The sequence below is a fragment of the Micrasema longulum genome, unplaced genomic scaffold (genome assembly GCF_059751315.1).
Source record: "Micrasema longulum isolate JH-2025_06_02 unplaced genomic scaffold, ASM5975131v1 h1tg000861l, whole genome shotgun sequence".
Lineage (NCBI taxonomy): Eukaryota > Metazoa > Arthropoda > Insecta > Trichoptera > Brachycentridae > Micrasema > Micrasema longulum.
In genome coordinates, this window is record NW_028278053.1 from 157,782 (window position 1) to 177,500 (window position 19,719).

At 30.5% G+C, this 19,719-nt stretch overlaps 1 protein-coding gene across 1 annotated transcript in view; it reads left to right on the plus strand.

The window, feature by feature from the left end:
• LOC148278559 (acetyl-coenzyme A transporter 1) overlaps nucleotides 1–11,133 on the plus strand; it is a 32,366-nt gene extending 21,233 nt beyond the window's left edge. The window contains exon 9 of the mRNA XM_088231211.1: nucleotides 10,992–11,133. The gene's annotated coding sequence lies outside the window, so the exon portion shown is untranslated. The remainder of the gene's footprint in view (nucleotides 1–10,991) is intronic.
• Nucleotides 11,134–19,719: the final 8,586 nt, after the last annotated feature.

A 19,719-nucleotide genomic window follows, 5' to 3' on the forward strand; every position in this document is an offset into this window, starting at 1 on the left:
TGTTTCTATAGTCCTTAAAATATAGCTTGATTAGAATGACAGTTGTCAGCAAAAGTGACGACATAACTTTGTAGTGACGTTTTAAGAGTGATATATATTGACACATGAAAAATCATTCGTATCTGGTATGATAATTTATTTTTTTAATACAATGCTTGACATATAAATCAACATAAATATATACATATTTTTAATTTATTTTTTTTATATATATTTGGACCCGCGTATATAGTAGCCTTATTTAGTTTCCGAGTACCTTAGCATGTCATGTACAAGGCTAAGGTACTCTGAAAAAATCGTTTTTGTTTGTCTTGGAAATGGGATGTTCGATCACTGATTTTGGTTTATTACCTTTATGAGTCCAATCACCATTGTTGCAAAGTTCAAGAACAATGGCGTGTGACAACTACTTTTAACTACAGTGTGGACATCTGTTAAGGACATTCTGTTTTTCCTGCATTCTGCTTCAATATTATGGCGTTGTAAACTGAAAAATGGGCACTGAAATAACAGATGTTTGATACTCTGTGAAGAAATATAACCGCGTGGACAATAGTCATCATTCCTTAATTTAAACCTATATAGGTAACTTCTCATAGCTCCGTGTCCTGTAAAAATTTGGGTCGTTTCGAAAGTACTTTTATAAACATAAATATATTAAATCAGCTTTAAAACTAAAAAAAAAACTAATTTAAACCTAATTATTAACGACGTTCTTACAAGGTTACATAATTTTGCAAAGGTGTTAGAGATGGGACAAATTGATCAATGTAAATTAATCGAATAAAAAAATAATTTATTTGATGTTGTTTATGAAAAAAGTATAAATGTCTTATTTTTTGGTGAATAATTGTCTTAAACACACTATAATAGGCTTGTTTTTGCATTTTTATAACAATGTTCGGAAACAGAGTTTCATGTTTGCATGAAAAAACTGATAAAATCGATTTGATCGGTACATGATCAGTGATCAGTAATTTCCATCACTATTGACATTAGTTTGACAGCTGTCATTTTAATCGAGCAATTTTTTAAGGACTATAGTTAACATGAATTTATTTGTTTTATTTATAAGTAAGTAAAAAAATTATGCAATATTGTGATCTATTGAAATAATCAATAATTTTACTTTGTGTTTTATAAAATGGAAGTATTTTGTTATAAAATAATATAAATATTTATCTTACATGTTTTATTACCTTTCATATTTATTTATTTATTTATACATATGATAATATTACATACATTTTTTGTACACTCTGCCCAGCTAACAAGGGTACATACCCCATCCCAAGCTAGGCAATTACATTCTAATACATAATTATTATTTACAAATTGAAAGAAAGAACTGGCAAATAAAATATAAACTTACTAGTATACACATATTGATACATGCACAATGCACATATAGGGTGTTCTTTAAACCCTGTCACATCCGAAACCACAATTATCAGTATGGGCAAGAAGAGAGTGTAAGAATTAAAAAAAAAATTTAGAACAAAGATTTTTTTTAAAAATAAAATATTTAAAAAAACAAATGGTTGCCTACTTCTGCAGGGTAGAAGCGAGAGGGGCGTGGCCGCGCGGTCGGTGGTGTATCAGACCCTCCCCTCCCCCTCATTTCTCCTCTGCAGAAGTAAGCAACCATTTGCTTTTTTTGATATTTAAAAAAAAAAAAAAATATTCGTTCTAAAAATTTATTTTAATGTGCCAATATGTCTTCTTGCTCATACTGATTATCGTGGATGTGACAGGGTTTAATGAACATCCTGTATACATAATATATATACATACAAACATATATACATGCATATATGCACATATACACACACATATATGCATATATGTATATATACATATATATATATACATACAAATATATACATACAAATATATATACATACATACATACACACATACATACACGTACACACCAGAGGTGGTAAAAAAAATGTAACTGCTGTTTTAAAACAGTTAAGCGCGAACAATTCTACGCCCCCCGCACTCTCTTCCGCGCTTCGCCCTAACTTCAAATCTTTATTCATAATACCTACTGGTGGACGCGCTTATAAGCGTGACAAAGACAACAATTGCTTTGTTAGTTGCTAATGATATGGTAATAAAATAAACACAAGATGCTTCTGCGTTCGTCTGAATTTCGCTGCGATTCTTAATAGTAAAAATATAATAATATGTATTCGATGTATATGTAATAAGATATGGTGATCCATAATTTATAAACCAGTGTTTTTAATAAAACACTGGTTTATAAATGCATATTTTCATTTAATCAAATCATATATAGGTTGATTATCTAGTGCTGGCGCTTTCGCAAAACTTCGACAAAAACAATTTTAATGTACAGAATATTGATTTTAAAAATCTTGATATTATATTAAATGTTTTTAAAAATCTCCTTTGGATTAGAGCGACAAAAAACAATCACTAAAGAAAATGTCTGATTTATTTTTAAACACGCATATTTTTTATTTTATATTTTGTGTTAATTACAATTATAATTATAAAATATGTGTACATACTTATTGATAACAAAAAAGATAGCACATTTGTAAAAAAATTATAAATCCTTTTTTTTAAATCAACATCCTGTAGATTTTAAATGCGTTTGTGTGAGTTTTGCGAACGCGCCAGTTTTAGTTAAAAAAACAGTATGTGTATTGTAACGGTCAGTGTAGGTTGAAATAAATTATTTGGTCCCAGGTGGGCGACATTATTATTTTTTTTTTTCTCTCTGTTGACGCCCATGGGGCTTTTACATTATACATAATAAGAAAAAGTTACACATTAAACATAATTATCATTTTTTCAAATATAACATTTTTAAAATTTAAAAATAAAGTTACATAGTTAACATAATACACTATTAAGACATAATACATACATTATATTGTGATTATAATATAAGGCATAGTAAGATTCAAATAAAACATAGTTATTATTAATTTTTTTTACACCGGTAAACTAAACTTTAAAGTGAAGTTATCCAAAATGTTGAAAACTGAATTATAGAGATAGATTATCAAAAATCAAAAAGGCAATTTTTTTTGAATTAAGAAGAATAATGCAGATAACCAAATAAAGTACCTACAAACACTTACCATTCACCAGTTTCGCTCAATCGGCAAGAACATGAGAATTCTCCAAAAGAATAAGATTATGTTGTATAAATTTAATTTTATGAACGGAATCAAAAACGTTATACATGAAATACCTTACTGTAAAATGGAACAAATATGACTTAAAGTTCTGGATTTTATTAAATAAACAACCCGTTAGTGAAATACAAAATTTTAATAAAAGAAGCAATTTTCTACAAATGTACCAAGATTAGTTTGTATAAATATTCAGAATTCTGCCTAGCTAATATGAGTTAGTGGTTGACAATAATTTTACCTAAGAAATAAATATTCGTAACAATAATAATGACAAGTGAAATAGATTCTTGATTGTTTTCTTCTCGAGATGATATGAAATAATGTTGATTTTACAAAATAAAGTCCGCAGATGTAACTCGATTTACGATGTCTTCGGTTGATGTATTTTTACTCGTGGTTGGCTCAGTTGATGATTTCCCAGAAGATTATTTGTCGACATTTTAATTCAGTAAATGATCGTCTGCTTCCTTGCATTTGTAAATTTGTGTCTCATGATCTTGAAGAAAACTTTAAAATCTGACATCGACTTTTCCAGGTATTTACGAATAAACTTCGTAATAATTAGTGATCCATTCGAATCGTGGAGTAAATATACTACATTGTAAAATCTTTATCGTCAGACACGGTAGATAAAAGGTGGAGTAAATAAAATAGAATAAGGTGAAAAAGGTAGAGAAAAAGGGAACCTGTATAAAATACAATCTCATTAGAATATGATATCTCTCTCTACAAGAATTTCGTTAATAAATTTAAAACAAATAGGCTTACGTTACGTTGAACGTTCCCTTTCTTGAAGGACTACATTTTTGAAATGTGCGATCGCCTCTCTTTGAGTCTTTGCGCGACAATTGGACTCTTCGTCTCGAGTTTTCAAATGGAAAGAAATCTACTTCTAATGCACGGATTTCGTATGGATGAGTTACTACCGCGGCCGTCAGATGGCGCTAAGTCAGGCAACTTAATTATAATCCAGTACTAAAATGCTTTCAAAACGGGGTACGTTGGACTTGTTTTTTACAACGTTACAGTATACAATGTTTAAATAAATACTTATTTTACCGGTTGTATAATTTGCAACATTTCATTGTTCCTGGGCTGGCACCTGAAGTCTAGGACTTATCATTTTACCTTCATGTAACAGATGATCGAAAAACGCTGCATTTGGTTTATAAATGCAGTGCCCTATGCACCACTTTGTGTGGATAGGAGTATGAGGATGATATTTGAAGTTGGCATTGATAACATTTTCCGTGTGTCAATTAAAAACGTTTCGCAAGACGGTTATCTTTTTTTAAAAATCTGATGTGCGAATTCCGACTAATTTTGTATTTTTTTCTGTTATCTTTAAAATCAAATTGCAATCGTTAATGATCTATCAGGAGTGGCCAACTTGATCATCAGACCAGAGATCTACTTTTCACTGTCCATACAATCTACTAATCATTTAATCAGTTTTAAAACGAACTTTCCCATAGATTTGTTTTTTGTGATAACAGATACAATATGATTAGATAAACAAAACAAAATACGCAATTTTTCGAATTCGTTTACTGAATGGATAAAAACAGAACCAAATTGAAAATAAATCTGAGTAACAACTTAGTGCGAGGATCTTTGGCTAGGGTAGCCGAATCAGGTTTTAAGTTGGAAATGCCAATCTTAAAGAATCTTACGCATAAGCGTCTGTCATGGGTCGTGGGAGAACAGAATTAACTTTTCTGATTCATATAAACATGCTGAACCAAAACACGAGTACAAGAAACCCTCAACATTCAATACGGAAAGTCTATTTAAAATATTTAAGGTAGACACACTAGACAAACAGTAGACACACTTTATAAAATAAATTCTATTATACAAATATATAAAAATGAAAAAATAAAAGAATTTGAGATGAATGTCACTCAGATACCAACATAATATTAAAATTCCTAAATTCCACGCAAGTCATGGTCAAAATAGCTTTGTCTTCGAAGGTGTAAAAAATTATAATAATCTTCCCAATGAACTAAAAACTATTAAAAATAATGTATCATTTATTATATAAATAAAACACGAGTGATACTTTAATCCACAAATTTGGAATATCCAGTGACCGGTTTCATCGCATGTTCCTTTTAGAATTAAACTCAGTTAATAAGTCAATCCAATTTACAATGGAGTTAGGAGGGGAAAAACTCAACTTCTTAGACTTAACGTTAAATATAGAATCAAACAAAATGCATTTCAATATTTTTAGGAAACCAACGTATAGTGATAACATTATACATAATAATTCGCGACATCATATTTCACATAAATTGTCTGTATTTCACTCCTTAATTCATAGACTGTTATTCGTACCGCTTAACAAACATAATTATAACAATGAGTTAAACATAATTAAATCTATCGCGATAAATAACGGATATAACAATACACTAGTTGATAACTTAATAAGAAAGAAACAAAAGCGTCTCGTAAACAATAAATTAACCCAAAGTTTGACACCAAAAAACAATAATAATAAAGACCGAAAGCGGTGGGCAAAACTTTCGTATATTGGAAAAACTAGTGATAAAATTGGACAAATAATAAATAAAAATAAATGCACTGCAGCCTTTTATAATAATAATTCCTTAGCTAATTTGTTAGTAAATACTAAAGACAAAAAAGATAAGTTTTCCAACTCAGGAACTTACCTTCTTAATTGTAACGATTGTAAAAATACATGCTACGTAGGCCAAACGGGTAGAGCCTTTAAAACACGCATAAAAGAGCACATACAATCATGGTCTAATAATAAAGATAATTCAAATTTTGCCAATCATTTAATAGGAAACAAACATTCCTTCGAATTAAAAAATAATGTAAAAATAATTCATATTGCACCCAAAGGCCATAAACTTGACAAATTAGAAATTCTCGAAATTAATAGATTAAAAAATAAACCCGACGTAGAATTACTTAATGAACAGATAACACATGTGCATTCTCCATTACTTTACCCATTGTAATATAATTTTACTAATGACTTTTTACCCCTTGTTTTTCAGAAATCATTACAAAACCACACTCACGAAGGATGGGACACCAACAATAAAATAAAATACTTAAACTCATTAAAATAACATTATATCCATTCATTTGTTAACCCATAGAAAATTTGTCGATAATGATCCTTAAGATAAAAATAACTTTATTTAATTTACTTACATATAACTTTGAATTATGTATCCTTACCTCTGTTCTGTATAAATACATTTAACTTTTTAATAAATATACCAGTCTCGAAGATGTCGCGAAAGCGATGAAACCGGTCACTGGATATTCCAAATTTGTGGATTAAAGTATCACTCGTGTTTTATTTATATAATAAATTACAATGAACTTCCATCAAGAATTTTCACTTACAAACTTAAATGTTTTAAATAATGTATCAATAAATAAATTTTAAGTAAATCCAAAGAAATTTTTTGAACACTTGTAAAAACTACATTAAATTTTAATTAGTATGAATGTATTATTGTTTTATGTTTTTTTTAAAATTTCCTATGTTTTTATTTTTTTCTCATGTACTCGTATTTAAAATTACATAAACTCTTATAGTAAACAATAAACAACTACAAAGTGTAAGTTACTCTCCAAGCACAAAAGTTAGTATCTTTTTTGGAGAGTTACAGTGATAACATTTACGAGATGTGTAAAAGTAGATATGTATAGAATAAAAAATACATGTACCTTTTATGAAATTTATTAATAAAAAATAAAAAAAATAGTTCAGCACATAAAAAAAAGTATATTCGTAGTTGGAAACCAACGTCCAGAAATTTAGACCAGAGCCCGACCTTGCTTTCAGAAATATTTTGCAGCGCGGAGTAAGAATTTCATTTTCCAGTAAAATATGATCCATCTAAAACATCTCTGCAAGTTTTATGGAACATTTTCAAGTGTCCTTATTTTTTTTTTATTTTTATTAAATCATACAAATGGATTTTTTTGTACTCCCAGGAGTTACAACAAACTCATTTTGGGACAGAATAATATTTACAAAAAGGTATGGTAATAATAATATTATAGTAACAAGTAATAATATGTACATAAAACTGAAATAAGGTAGCAAGCAAGTATATAATACAAAAAAAATTAAAACAATTACATTTTTTTTTTTTACAATTACATTTTTTTTTGCACCTCAACAGGCCAGGAGGCCCAATTACAGTGGTGAATTTCATCACAGAACACCCAGGCTTGAGAAAAATCACATTTAATTTTTGTGTTCTCACCGGGAATCGAACCCGGAACCCTCCGTGTGTGAGTCAAGCGCCTTGACCACTACACCACGAAGGCCGCCATATAGTAAGAAAGAAATATCCGAGGAAAAAGAAGAACTTAAAACTATATTTTAACTTCCACGTACCTCCTCAAATTATCAATAAAGTCAAGTATTTTTTTTAATGAATATAGTCATTTTTTGGCGTTCCATAGGACTCCGGTAGCCTGTTGTATTCACTACAAGCAAGGTACAGCAGATACCTTAGACCATACCTTGTCGTGCGTGATCCAGGTACGTGAATATTTTGACTCTGTCGCGTACTGGTGGACGTCACGATTGAAGGTATGGCCAATATTAGTGAGAGAGTCTTTATTTACACCCTGAATCACCGTTTTTGCAATCTCATAATACGGTATGACCAAAAATGGGATACTATCATTACTGAATGGACACCTAACTGAAATTCGACCAACCGCTCAATTTATTTTATCAAGCCTTGTTGCGATCGACATGCCTAATAGCAGCAATCGACCGGATGGCCACCGCTAATCTGCATACGTAAATATTTTAAAACATTTACGTTGATGACTCTTTCGACGTTGGTGAATCTTTCACATCACAACACAGACTGTTTGTGGTAGTTATGAGCTTACCTTAGCCAATGAAGACACGCAGAGATAAATCTGAGCATATCAAATATAGCGAGCTTTACAGTTTATCAAAAGGGGAAACAGTTTATCAAAGAAGTCAAGTCATACATCTAGGGAGACATGAAGAGTGACTAAAAGCCTGATAATATGTGGAGAGACCTTGAGAAACTTGGTCAGGAACATGCAAATAGCATACTAGGCGTCTCAAATGGTGGTCTCCATGTCCAACGAGACACTACTTGGTGGAATGTCGAAATAAGGGAAGTAATTAAAAACATGCGTGAAATGTTCAAATTCCGCCAAAAATATTTTTTTACGTTTGACGTGACAGCGAGAGAGACAGCAATCGGACGCAAGAGAGAAACAGCGATTTACAAAACAATTAATGGGTCTGCCACACACTCGACGAGTGTCATGGGAAGTAGCGAGGAAAGGAGGCAGAGACGTAGTGTGGCAAAATTACTCGTCATGCCGCACGTCATGCTTCTCGTCGTGCCCACTGCTCTCTATTTTGTCGGTTTTTGAGCGCGAATCAAAGGATCGGCAATATGAGCGCGATTCTTTGCATGACACTTTTGTTTTTTTTTACAATATACACAAGAGGTGAAACAAAGTATTAAAAAAATTAAGGATAATTACATAGCAATGAAATACATATTAACAGTAAAAATAGTAAACAAAAATCCCACAAAGGCATGGCCTGTTCGTGGGTATATAAGAAATGATTATGAATTTTTGCTCCCATAATAAATAGACAGGTATAGTATTTTTGTGTTATATAAGAAAAATAAAAGAAAATATTCTGTAAAAGATTATAAGGTACTTTTTTATTTTATAGTAATTAAAAGAAGAAATAAAAAACATTAAAATATTCTATTATTCCATATTAATATGCATTGATATAATTAGGTGTACTAAAAATGTATAGCGCGCACGCTGCCACAGTTTCATCGTCCATTGTATAGCAAAGGCAAATGACAAGTGCGGTTAATTGCGCGAGTAGAGCAGTGCGTGGGCGGAGAGGGCAACATCGGGCGACAGGGCGGCAGCGCGAGGAGCATGAGCATTTTTTCTGTATATTCTGTGTTTATTGTATGTTAGCATGTATTTTATTTTTATTTTTTGTAAATGCCTTTTGGGCGTTAACGAACAAAATAAATAAATAAATAAATAAAACATTATCTTGAACTGCCCTGCTTGAGGAAAGTAGTTGTTTTTCTTGTTAATGGGTTTTATAAATAAATAACTTATCATTTTGATTGATTAAGATAAACAACTTTTTAAAATAAATTTTTCAATGATGTTTAATAGTCTATTGAACGGTCAAGCTGACGATGGTTTTTAAACTATTTGTTCTCTCCTTTATTGGGTTCCTATCCCTCAGTGTAAGTTAATATAAAATATATTATATAAATAGAGAAAATAACTGATTTAACAACAACAACAACAAACCATCACGCCGTTTCCCCGTAAGGTTAGGCAGAGAGGATAGAACCCCACAACACTATATATCTCGCTTCCTCTACATTCATACATCTTCTCATGTACGCGCGCCGATTATTCCGACTTTTGACATGCCCATCTTCAAGTATTTGTTGGATTTGGTCATGCCATGTCTTTCTCGGTCTTCCTCTATTTCTGCATCCATCAAAATTCGCATTGTAAATATTCTTAGCCGTTCTTACGCTGTCCATTCGTTCTACATGTCCAAACCAGCGCAGAGCTCCTTTCTGAATTTTGTCGATAATGCTTGTCTCAGCCTAACATAATGTATGGATCTCAATATTTGTGCATCTATCGTACATAGTTTTACCACACATTCGCCTGAGAGATCGCATTTCGACAGCATTCAGCCTACTTTCATCCCTGTTTTTCCAAGTCCATACTTCGCTCCCATACATCAGGGACGGGACCAGGACTCAGTTCCCGGCACTCACCCTCCTTTCAATATCTTTCTCAGTCATTCCATTCCTAGTAAACATACTTCTCAGATACATAGATTCCTCTACTTGGTTTAGTATATCTCCATTCACAGAGATTTCACATTTAGTCATACTTTCATTTCTTTCAAAAACCATCACATTCGATTTATTGACGTTCATCAGCAAATCGCTTTCCTTGCATACATCGTAGACCTTTGTTACAAAGAATTGCAGTTCCTCTTTGTTGTTAGCAAGAAGTGCGGCATCGTCAGCATGCAAAAGACAATTGACATTTAAATCACCCATTTTTGCTCCCATTCTTAAGCCTTTCAGTTCTTTCATGCAGTTATCGATATACACGTTGAACAGCCACGGTGACATCACACATCCCTGCTCCACTCCTTTATATATGTCAAACCACGATGTGTATTATCCGTTTACCCTAACACATGCTGTGCTGTCTTTATACTGAGAAGCAATAGCTCGTGTCAGATTTCTGCTCACTCCGTACTCCGATAACACCTTCCATAATTTTTATCTGTCAACTCTATCAAACGCTTTTTGCAGATCGACAAATGCACAGAAAAGCTTTTGGTTTTTAGCAAGAAATTTCTCTGTCATTTTTCGTAAAGCAAAGATTCGATCTATACATCCTCTTCCATTCATAAAACCGCTCTGAATATCCCACACTTAGTAACTTTTCTTACTCTCTCAATCAGTATTCTTTCATAAATTTTGCCAAGAGCGCTCAAAACGCTGATTGCCCTATAATTTCCGCATTCCACCCTTGAACCTTTTCCCTTGTATGGAGGCATAACAAAGGCCCTTCTCCAGTCTGGAGGAGTGTATTCTTCCTCTAAACATCGGTTGAAAAGCATTTAACTGATTTCAGTATATTAGTATCGATATCTACCTAATATCTTTGAAAATGAACAAAAATAAATCCATTATTTATCATCAAATCAAAACTACCTTATTCTGTTAACAGGTATCGCAAGAATCGATTCGCGGAATCAAATCACCATGGTCTCGTGATTTTCAAGCCAGTTGCACGAAACCGGGACAAATGTGCAGGACATGCAATCAAGTGTCATACTGCGTACAAATTCCCGGAGGAACGTGGATTCAAGATGACATGTACACCTGCGAAGCTGGAAAAACTTGTCTACCGACTATAGGAAATTGTTCATCAGAAATAAATGAACTGTGCGACAATCAAAGCAGCTATGAATTTACTTGCCATCAAGTCGGCATTTTTCCCGACCCGCTTAACTGTGCGTCGTATCATATTTGTAGGAAATTAGACGGATCTACTGAAGTATCTAAATTTTCTATACCTATGAAATGTCCGAAAGGGTTTTACTTTGATCCTTTGACCACGCTGTGTCGTTTGCCATTTGTGAACAACACGTGTCCTCCAGTGACGCCAGCATGTTCTCGTCCAGGCCAAACGGGTACTTTGAAATTGAATCCTAGTTTGTATTACGTGTGTCTGAGGTCTCCTGACGAGTATCATCCTCAGATATTTGCTTGTGGCGGTGATCAGGTACACAATGGGACTATTTGCATTGACCGAGTTCATCCGCCTGAAGCTGCAGACGCCGATGGAAAATGTAAAGCTTCAGGATATTTCTATGTCCCGACAGCATGCCAAGATTACTTTGAGTGTGGTGGAGTTGGGCGTATTCCAATAAGGAAACAGTGCGGCTCCAAACTATATTTCAATACGACAGTATCATGGTGCATCGATTTTACTTGTTCCAGTTTGAATAATAATTAACTATTGTTTTTATTTTATTTTATTTATTTTATATACGGCCTTAGCCAATTACAACAGTTACGCAAAGAAATATTAATACAAGAAACAGAACAAAAATAACATAAAACTATGTAGCGAAGACATCAAGGGCAATACAATAATGGTAAACAATATATTCATAGAAACGAAAGACATAAAACTTCGAGCTCAACCATGCTAATCCAACTTCATTCGACACTGTTTTCGTCGTGAAGAGATCTACGAAAAGCCGAAAGATCTATTCCAAAGAATTCCAAGTAGTGTCTTGAATAGAATAATCTACACATTCTGGACATTGGGGCATAAAAACAAACGTTGCTCTTAGAAGATTTAATAAATAGTAGATGTTGACTTCTGGTGATATGGTTGAGAATATGAAAAGAAATTTATTGCAACATTATTGCATTAAGTATTTTGAAAATGCATACAAGGTCCATCTCAGTTCTACGTCTCTCCAATGAAGACAAATTAAGAGATTGCTCTATTTCAAAATATAAATTATTACCCCTTTGTAATCCGAGCAACCATAAATATTTTTTAAATCCGTCGTCATTCTATTGATAAAACCGAGAAGTTTGAGAGATTTGTTTACAATATTATCAATGTGTTCACGATAGGAGAGTTTACTTTCTAAAGTAATGCCAAGATCCTTTATTGACGAAACCATTGAAAGGGAAATATTTTTTAGTCTGTAGTTGAATTGGATAGACTTTTTTCGTCGCGAGAAATATATTATTTTACATTTGTCAATGTTAAGTTAAAGACAATAATTGATGTCGCACTATTCATTAAAACAATTAATATTGTTTTGAAAAAGAAGACGATCATTGGGAGATTCAAAAAGTTTAAGTATTATCGGTCTGTTTATGGGCATTTTGTATTTATTTGTACCTTGGTTTTTTCCTGTGTCCTACTAAATTCTTCCATTACGGTTTTTTAAATTAACGACACCATTTTTTATGTGTAAGTGATTGTTTTTGTTTCAAATCACATATTTGGCATCACTTTTCTTATATTTATGCTATTTTAATTTTAAATACCACCTGTTTCATGTACCAATAAGTAAAACATCGTATGTAAAAAATACTTTTTTCGTAGGACTTTTTCAGTGTACAATATAAAATTTAAAGACATAGACTACACCAACATCACTCTGTCAGATTAAAAATTGACATTAAAAATGCATTATTTTACTTAGTAGACATTATAATAATAAATATGTGGATCTCCCTTATCCTCTCTTCAGCCTTGTCCTAATTCCGCCCAATTTACAATGACTTAATGTTCTTTAAAAAAAAACTATTTACTTTGATTATTAAAAAAATATAAACATGAAAATAACATTTTTATATGTAATATATTTTCTTTACTACTTTATATACTTCGTGGAAATCTGTTATTGGTTCTGAGTTTATCCACTAAATCTGTTTGTTTACTTGAAATATGTATGTAAAACTGTTGGTTTCCAAAATAAAATAAAATAATCATAATAGACATAAATGTGTTGATTTCATTTATTGTTAAAGTTAACGATACGCCTGTTAAAACCATGTCCTACCTGGGAGTTACAAGAAAGATGCTCAATCAAAGATGCTCAAACAAAGATGAAAATGCTCAATCTAGAGGAATTGATCTACACAGAAAAAATAAAAATAAAGTTTAAGATGAAAAATAATAAAATAAAGACAAATATTACATTTAATTTTAACTACAACATACATAAAATAAATACAAGAGCATCAAATAATTTAACTTGCGAACAATCTAGGACCAACAGAAAAAGAAACAGTTTTTTGGATACATAAATAATTTTTTACAATTCACTTTCTAATGATCTAAAAAATATACAAAACATATACGTACTTAAAAAACACCTAAATAAAACAGTTCTTACAACCCGTGTGACGAGTGATATGTGATGCTATTTTATCGAATTTTTATTTAAGCTATTGTGTTATTATGTATAATATTCCCTCATATCAGAACTTTTGTTGATTGGGGATATTTCGTACAAATAAAATATATAATATGTAAAGTTTAAAAACTTTGTATTTTGTCATTAATAAATAAATAAATAAATGTAAAAAAAGATAGTATGATAAATATTTTATGTAAAATAGGCAAATACCGTAATCTTTATTGACTAAAATAGCTTTTACAAAATTTTATATATATATCTATTTTTTTTCTTTTATTTAGAAAAAATACAGTACAGTTACAAAGTTTTATATTTTACACATTTAGACTTAAATCTAATGGATCAGCGAAGTTTCCATATTATGAAGTAATTATATGTAAGGTTATTAATTAAAGTACAAAAAAGGGAAGGAAAAAAACATAAATAAAGGTTGTTTAAAAATTAAAATTAAAGTAAAAAAATGAAGAAAATTTGTACAAGTTATTAAAAGTTAAGAATTAAAATAAAAAATAAAAAACATGCTCAGATGTAAAAATAAAATAAAATAATAATAACATTTTTTAAAAAGGAAAAACATAAAAATACACATACATATTTTAAGGGATTCAAAGAAACGATGAGACGAATCTTTAAAAAATCTTTAAACAAGAAAATAAATTTAAGTCAATTTAAAAACATCTTCAAAATTAATGACACATAGTAAGAGCAGCAATATATTGATTTTATATACATATACAATTATAAGTAATTAAAAGTAGTTTAAAAGTATAAAAACATGTGAATGCAGCAGAAAAAAGAGAAAGAATAACAGGTATAGATAATATTTAAAAAAGCAATACAAGGAGAAGATTTTAAACTAAAGGTAAACTAAAATTTCAGTAGAAAAAATTGATTAAATTTAACAATGACAATGTATGTAATGTGAAGTGATTATTTAGATTTGCTAAGTTTAATGTAGCTATGTCGGCTATCTGTATTAGAATTTTCTTCTTCCGAATTGCATACATATTTCGACGCTAGAGTACAATGCTGAACAGATTTGAAAACGCGGGGACAAAATATGTGAGTCATAACATATTGGTTTTGAGATAACTCATTTTTGAAGTAGGTATACGACCTCATCATTTTTAACATAAGTACCTACTTTGGACACTAAACAAATACTCAGTTTTTTAAAGATAAATGTTTATTATAGATAAATCAAAACGAAAAATTTCGAATATTTCAGTATCCATGTTAAAAAATAAATAGTAAAAATATGGTGAATGCATAGAATTAAGAATAGTCCAGAAACCGCATACGAGCATAAAATAGAAGGCGAATAAACTACTCATAAATGAGTCGTTTAACGTTTCAACCCATTAGTTTCTTTGTAGACGTCGCTCAGTACGCAACTCCTGATTTGAATTCAACTATGCCGTGTTGTGTCCTTTTAAAGTGTAGAAATACATTACTTGAAAATAGAATTATTTTTCCATCCGTCAGATTGTCGATGAAAAGATAATGAACATTTCGTTAGTGTTGCCAGAGCAGTAATTTTTTTACCCAACGTTCTACATCTAATGAGAAAACCAATGAAAATTGGACCTCGGATTAAACAACTCTGTGGTGGACATTTGACCGACAGTATCTTTAAAACATCAAATATTATTTAACACAATATAAAAATATCGTGTTAAGTAATAATAATGTTGGATAAAATTTGTTTTATATTTTAAGTTCAAAGTTCATTAATTCAATTACTCTTATTAAATGACCCTTTACTTATCTACTCTGTTTTGTCAATCAATATTTCCACATGCACAATAAAATTTTAGAGAAATTAACAGATTGCTTTTTTTTTTTACCTTGCATTTGTGTTATGATTATATTTTTTCCCATCGTTCAATTTTACGCGGCGACATCATGAATGCGCGCGGTGAAAGTGGGGCATAGTGGGGGGATTTTTGGACACAGTCCGATGTATTCAAATATGATTCTACGCTCCTTCTGGACTATTCTTACTTCTATGGGTGAATGTTACAGATTATGTTTGACATTTAAAAAAAAAATACATGGCTGCTTGGAAAGCTTCAATAAATACGAAAAAAATCTTCGTAATTTTCTTATGTAACTAGTAAAGTATCTTGATGCGTTTCCTTAGGCAAGATGAATTATTCTCCAATAGAAGAAAATATCGATTGACAAAAGCTGGCGCGTTCACATAACTCACGCGTTTTAAATCTACAAGATGGTGATTTAAAAAAGGTTACATTAAATTTTGACCAAATGTGCAATCCTTTTTAAAAATCTCTGTTAGATTAAAGGGTTGTTTATATGAAAAAAAACCATGAGTTAAGAAAATGTAATAAATACATTAATTTAATTTTACACGAATGCATTTTAAATTATAATTTGTGTTCATTATGTAATCAAAATGACTAAAATGCGTACCACAAATTACATTTTAATATTAGATTGTTTTAGGTGTACAAATAATGGTATATATTCTTGATCAATAAATGTGTATTCATCATCACCATCACTCCCTTTCTAATGGTGCATAGGGTACTGCATTGGTACACCAATCGCAGTATATCTTGATCATTTTTGTTAGGTAAGATGATCAGTCTAACGCCTTTGGTACCAGTCCAGGGACTATACAATATTCTAATGTGAAAACACCCACCAGAAAAGTTGATGCATACCACGAATTGGAGATTCTTACTGGATGTCGAAAATAAAATATGAAAATAAAGAATAATTAAAAAATATATTTACAGATGTTAGATGACAGTTAAGCATTATAAAAAAAATGTCTATGTTTTATGAATGTATGTATGTACATGCGCATGGGTGTATGTATGTGTTTGTGTATGTACATGTGAATATATGTGTGTATATATACATGTGTGTAGTGTATATATGTGTATGTATATTTTTCAAAATGTGTATACGAGTAAGTTTATATTTTATTTGTCTGTGCTCTCCATTAATTTGTTAACTATGATCATATATTAGAATGTAATTGCCTAGCTTGGAACGGGGTTGGTACAAGGGTTAGCTGGGCAATGTGAACGTAAAATTGTATTTTTGATAAAAAGGTGTAAGTAAATAAATAAATAAAATAAATAAAAATAAATATTTCATATCAACTATGTCGGGGATCGAACCCGAGACCTCTTGCACGGTAGGCAAACGCGTTGATCATTACACCACGAGGCCAACAATGTAAGGCCGTCATTGTAATTTAAGGCATTTTTTATTTATTTTATTTTTTATTTTCTTTTATTCAGAAAACATACAGTACAGTTACAAAGTTTAACATTTTACACAATTAGACTTAATTCTAATGGACCAGTGAAGTTTCCATATTAAAAAGCAATTATATGTAAGGTTAATTATGAAAGTATAAAAAAGAGAAGGAAAAAGAAAACATAAATGAAAGTTGTTTAAAAATTAAAATTTATGTGAAAAAAAGATATTTTAAGGTTTGTAGTTTGTAGTGAGTATTTACAAATAGAAATAATATTAAAAATAAAGAAAATTTGTAAGAGTAATTAAAAATTAAGAATGGAAATAAAGAATGAAAAACATGCTCAGATGTAAAAATAAAATAAAATAGTAATAACATTTTTAAAAAAAAAGGAAAAACATAAACACATATTTATTTTAAGGGATTCAAAGAAACGATGAGAAGAATCTTTAAGTGAAATATAAGACACTAAATTCAGGTCAATTTAAAAGACATGTTCAAAATTAATGACACATTATAGGAAGAGCAGCAATATATTGATTTTATTAACATATATAATATAAGTAATTAAAAGTAGTTTAAAAGTATAAAAACATGCCAATGGCAGCAGAGAAAAAAGAAAAAATAAAGATGGAATAACAAGTATAGCAAGCAATCTTTAAAATTTGAAAAAGCAATATAAGGAGAAGATTTTAAACCAAGAGAAGTCATACAAAATTTCAAAAGAGAAATTTGAGTTATAATAATAATATGAATGTATGTAATTTGAGTGATATAAGAGAAAAAGGGACCAACGGGAGTTTTATTCAAAAGTTTTCAATACACTATTTTTAAATAATTGTAATCCTGTATGATAGATATCTATATGGTTAAAAAAGCTGTTAAAACTATAAAACTTATTTTTATATGAAAATAACAATACACACTCATATGCACTACATAGTTTTAAAAATATTTGAGTGTGTCCAAATGTTTGTAGACAGGCTGGATTTTCTCCTTAGTCAGTTATTTAGATATAAATTTATTGCATGAGAGAGGGAAAACATTTTCGAGAAGGGAATATGGAAATTGAGGCATTTACAGGGCTTATGACCTGACGTTTGCTCGTTTAAGTGGCCACTTTGCATACTTTGTAACATTCACCATTCCTCCTATGTTTAAACCTCCAATTTCCTCAACTCTCCCATCTGTTGGCTTTTAAAGTAAAAGATCGGAAACCTTTATCATGTGGGTGAGATTTATCTGGCTGGACCATTTCACCTACTAGGAGTATTGGTTCAGCCGGATTTCCCTCTCTGTTGCAAAATCTTTAGATCTAAATGTTTATTTATTTATTCATTCAAAGATACTTACATATTCCAAAAACATAATGACGTACCCCTAACTCTATGAGGTCAAAAAAAGACAATAACCTCATTGGATGAGGCCTCACAGGCTGGGCCTGTCTGCAAACATTTGGACGTACTCTAAACATTGTTGATTAAGCTAACCGGTACAAGAAGAATTAATACTGGAAAATTGTTTAAAAGTCAACAGATGGAAAACTTGAGGAAATGTTTAAGCGTAGGCAGAATAGCGAGTGTTACTCAATGCCAATAACAGGTCATAAGCCCTGTAAAAGCCTAACATTCCATATTTCCTTCTTGAAAATGTTTTCCTTCTATGTTGCAACAAATTTAGATATTTTAATACGCTCAAATCTTTGTAGCTTATCATTCACGATTTTTTATCGTAAAATAAACAAATTCTAAAAATTAAGGTTGTTAAAAAATTAGAAGATTTTATTATTTATGGTTCGCTAAAAAGCGTTGTATTACGTAATTTATGGACCATTACGTTAGTGCAAACTTGGACAAAAATATTTTACATGGTTAAAAATTACCAAAATTTCTAGAATTCTACAAACCCATTCAACGTGCGAGGTTAAAGTTTCTAGATATTTTAAATTGAATAGTATTGGAATTGCATACTGACTCGGATTGTGTTGAAAGGAAACGAAGAAATAATAAATTTGGCGACAATTAAATGTAGTTATGCAGAAAACAGCCAGCCATAGAAAAGTAAAACTGAGAAAATAGCACTTTTATGAACAGAGTGAATAATCAATCCACGCAACAGTTAGAATGCTTTTATTTAACAAAGGATTAATAGCGCATACATTTATTTGCTTTATAATACAAAAAAGAATTTGATTATGTATTTTGTTGAAATAAACGGCACTTAGTGTCTTTTACGCCTTGCACCTTTGCGCCTTTGACAAAGTATAAAACAATATTGAAAAACAATTATAATGAAACAAAACACTCATACACAAGTATAGAAAATATAGATACATAAAATAAAATCAGCAGATAATAAAGAAATAATAATGGAAAATTAGATAAGAAATTATAACATAGGTATGCAGCAAATTAACAATAAATAATGAGTTGAAATATAAAAAGTATTGAAGTAACAGAGGCGATGTATAAACAGTAAAACGAGTATAACACTTAGTACATTTTTGTAATAAGAAAAATAAGTGATTAAAAAGTAATGATTTTAATTTGTATAAAGATAAATAAAATAAATCTATGTTTCCATGTTTGTTCAAAAATATTTTTATTAAAAAATTTATTAGTTGCATATACATTAAAATACATACATGTGAGTAGAATTATAAGTAAAATATTGTTTTTAAAACAAATAAATACGAAACAGTTATTAACAAATTAAGAAGTAAAAAAAAGATACCCAGTTTACAAATTATTATTATTTTATTTTTT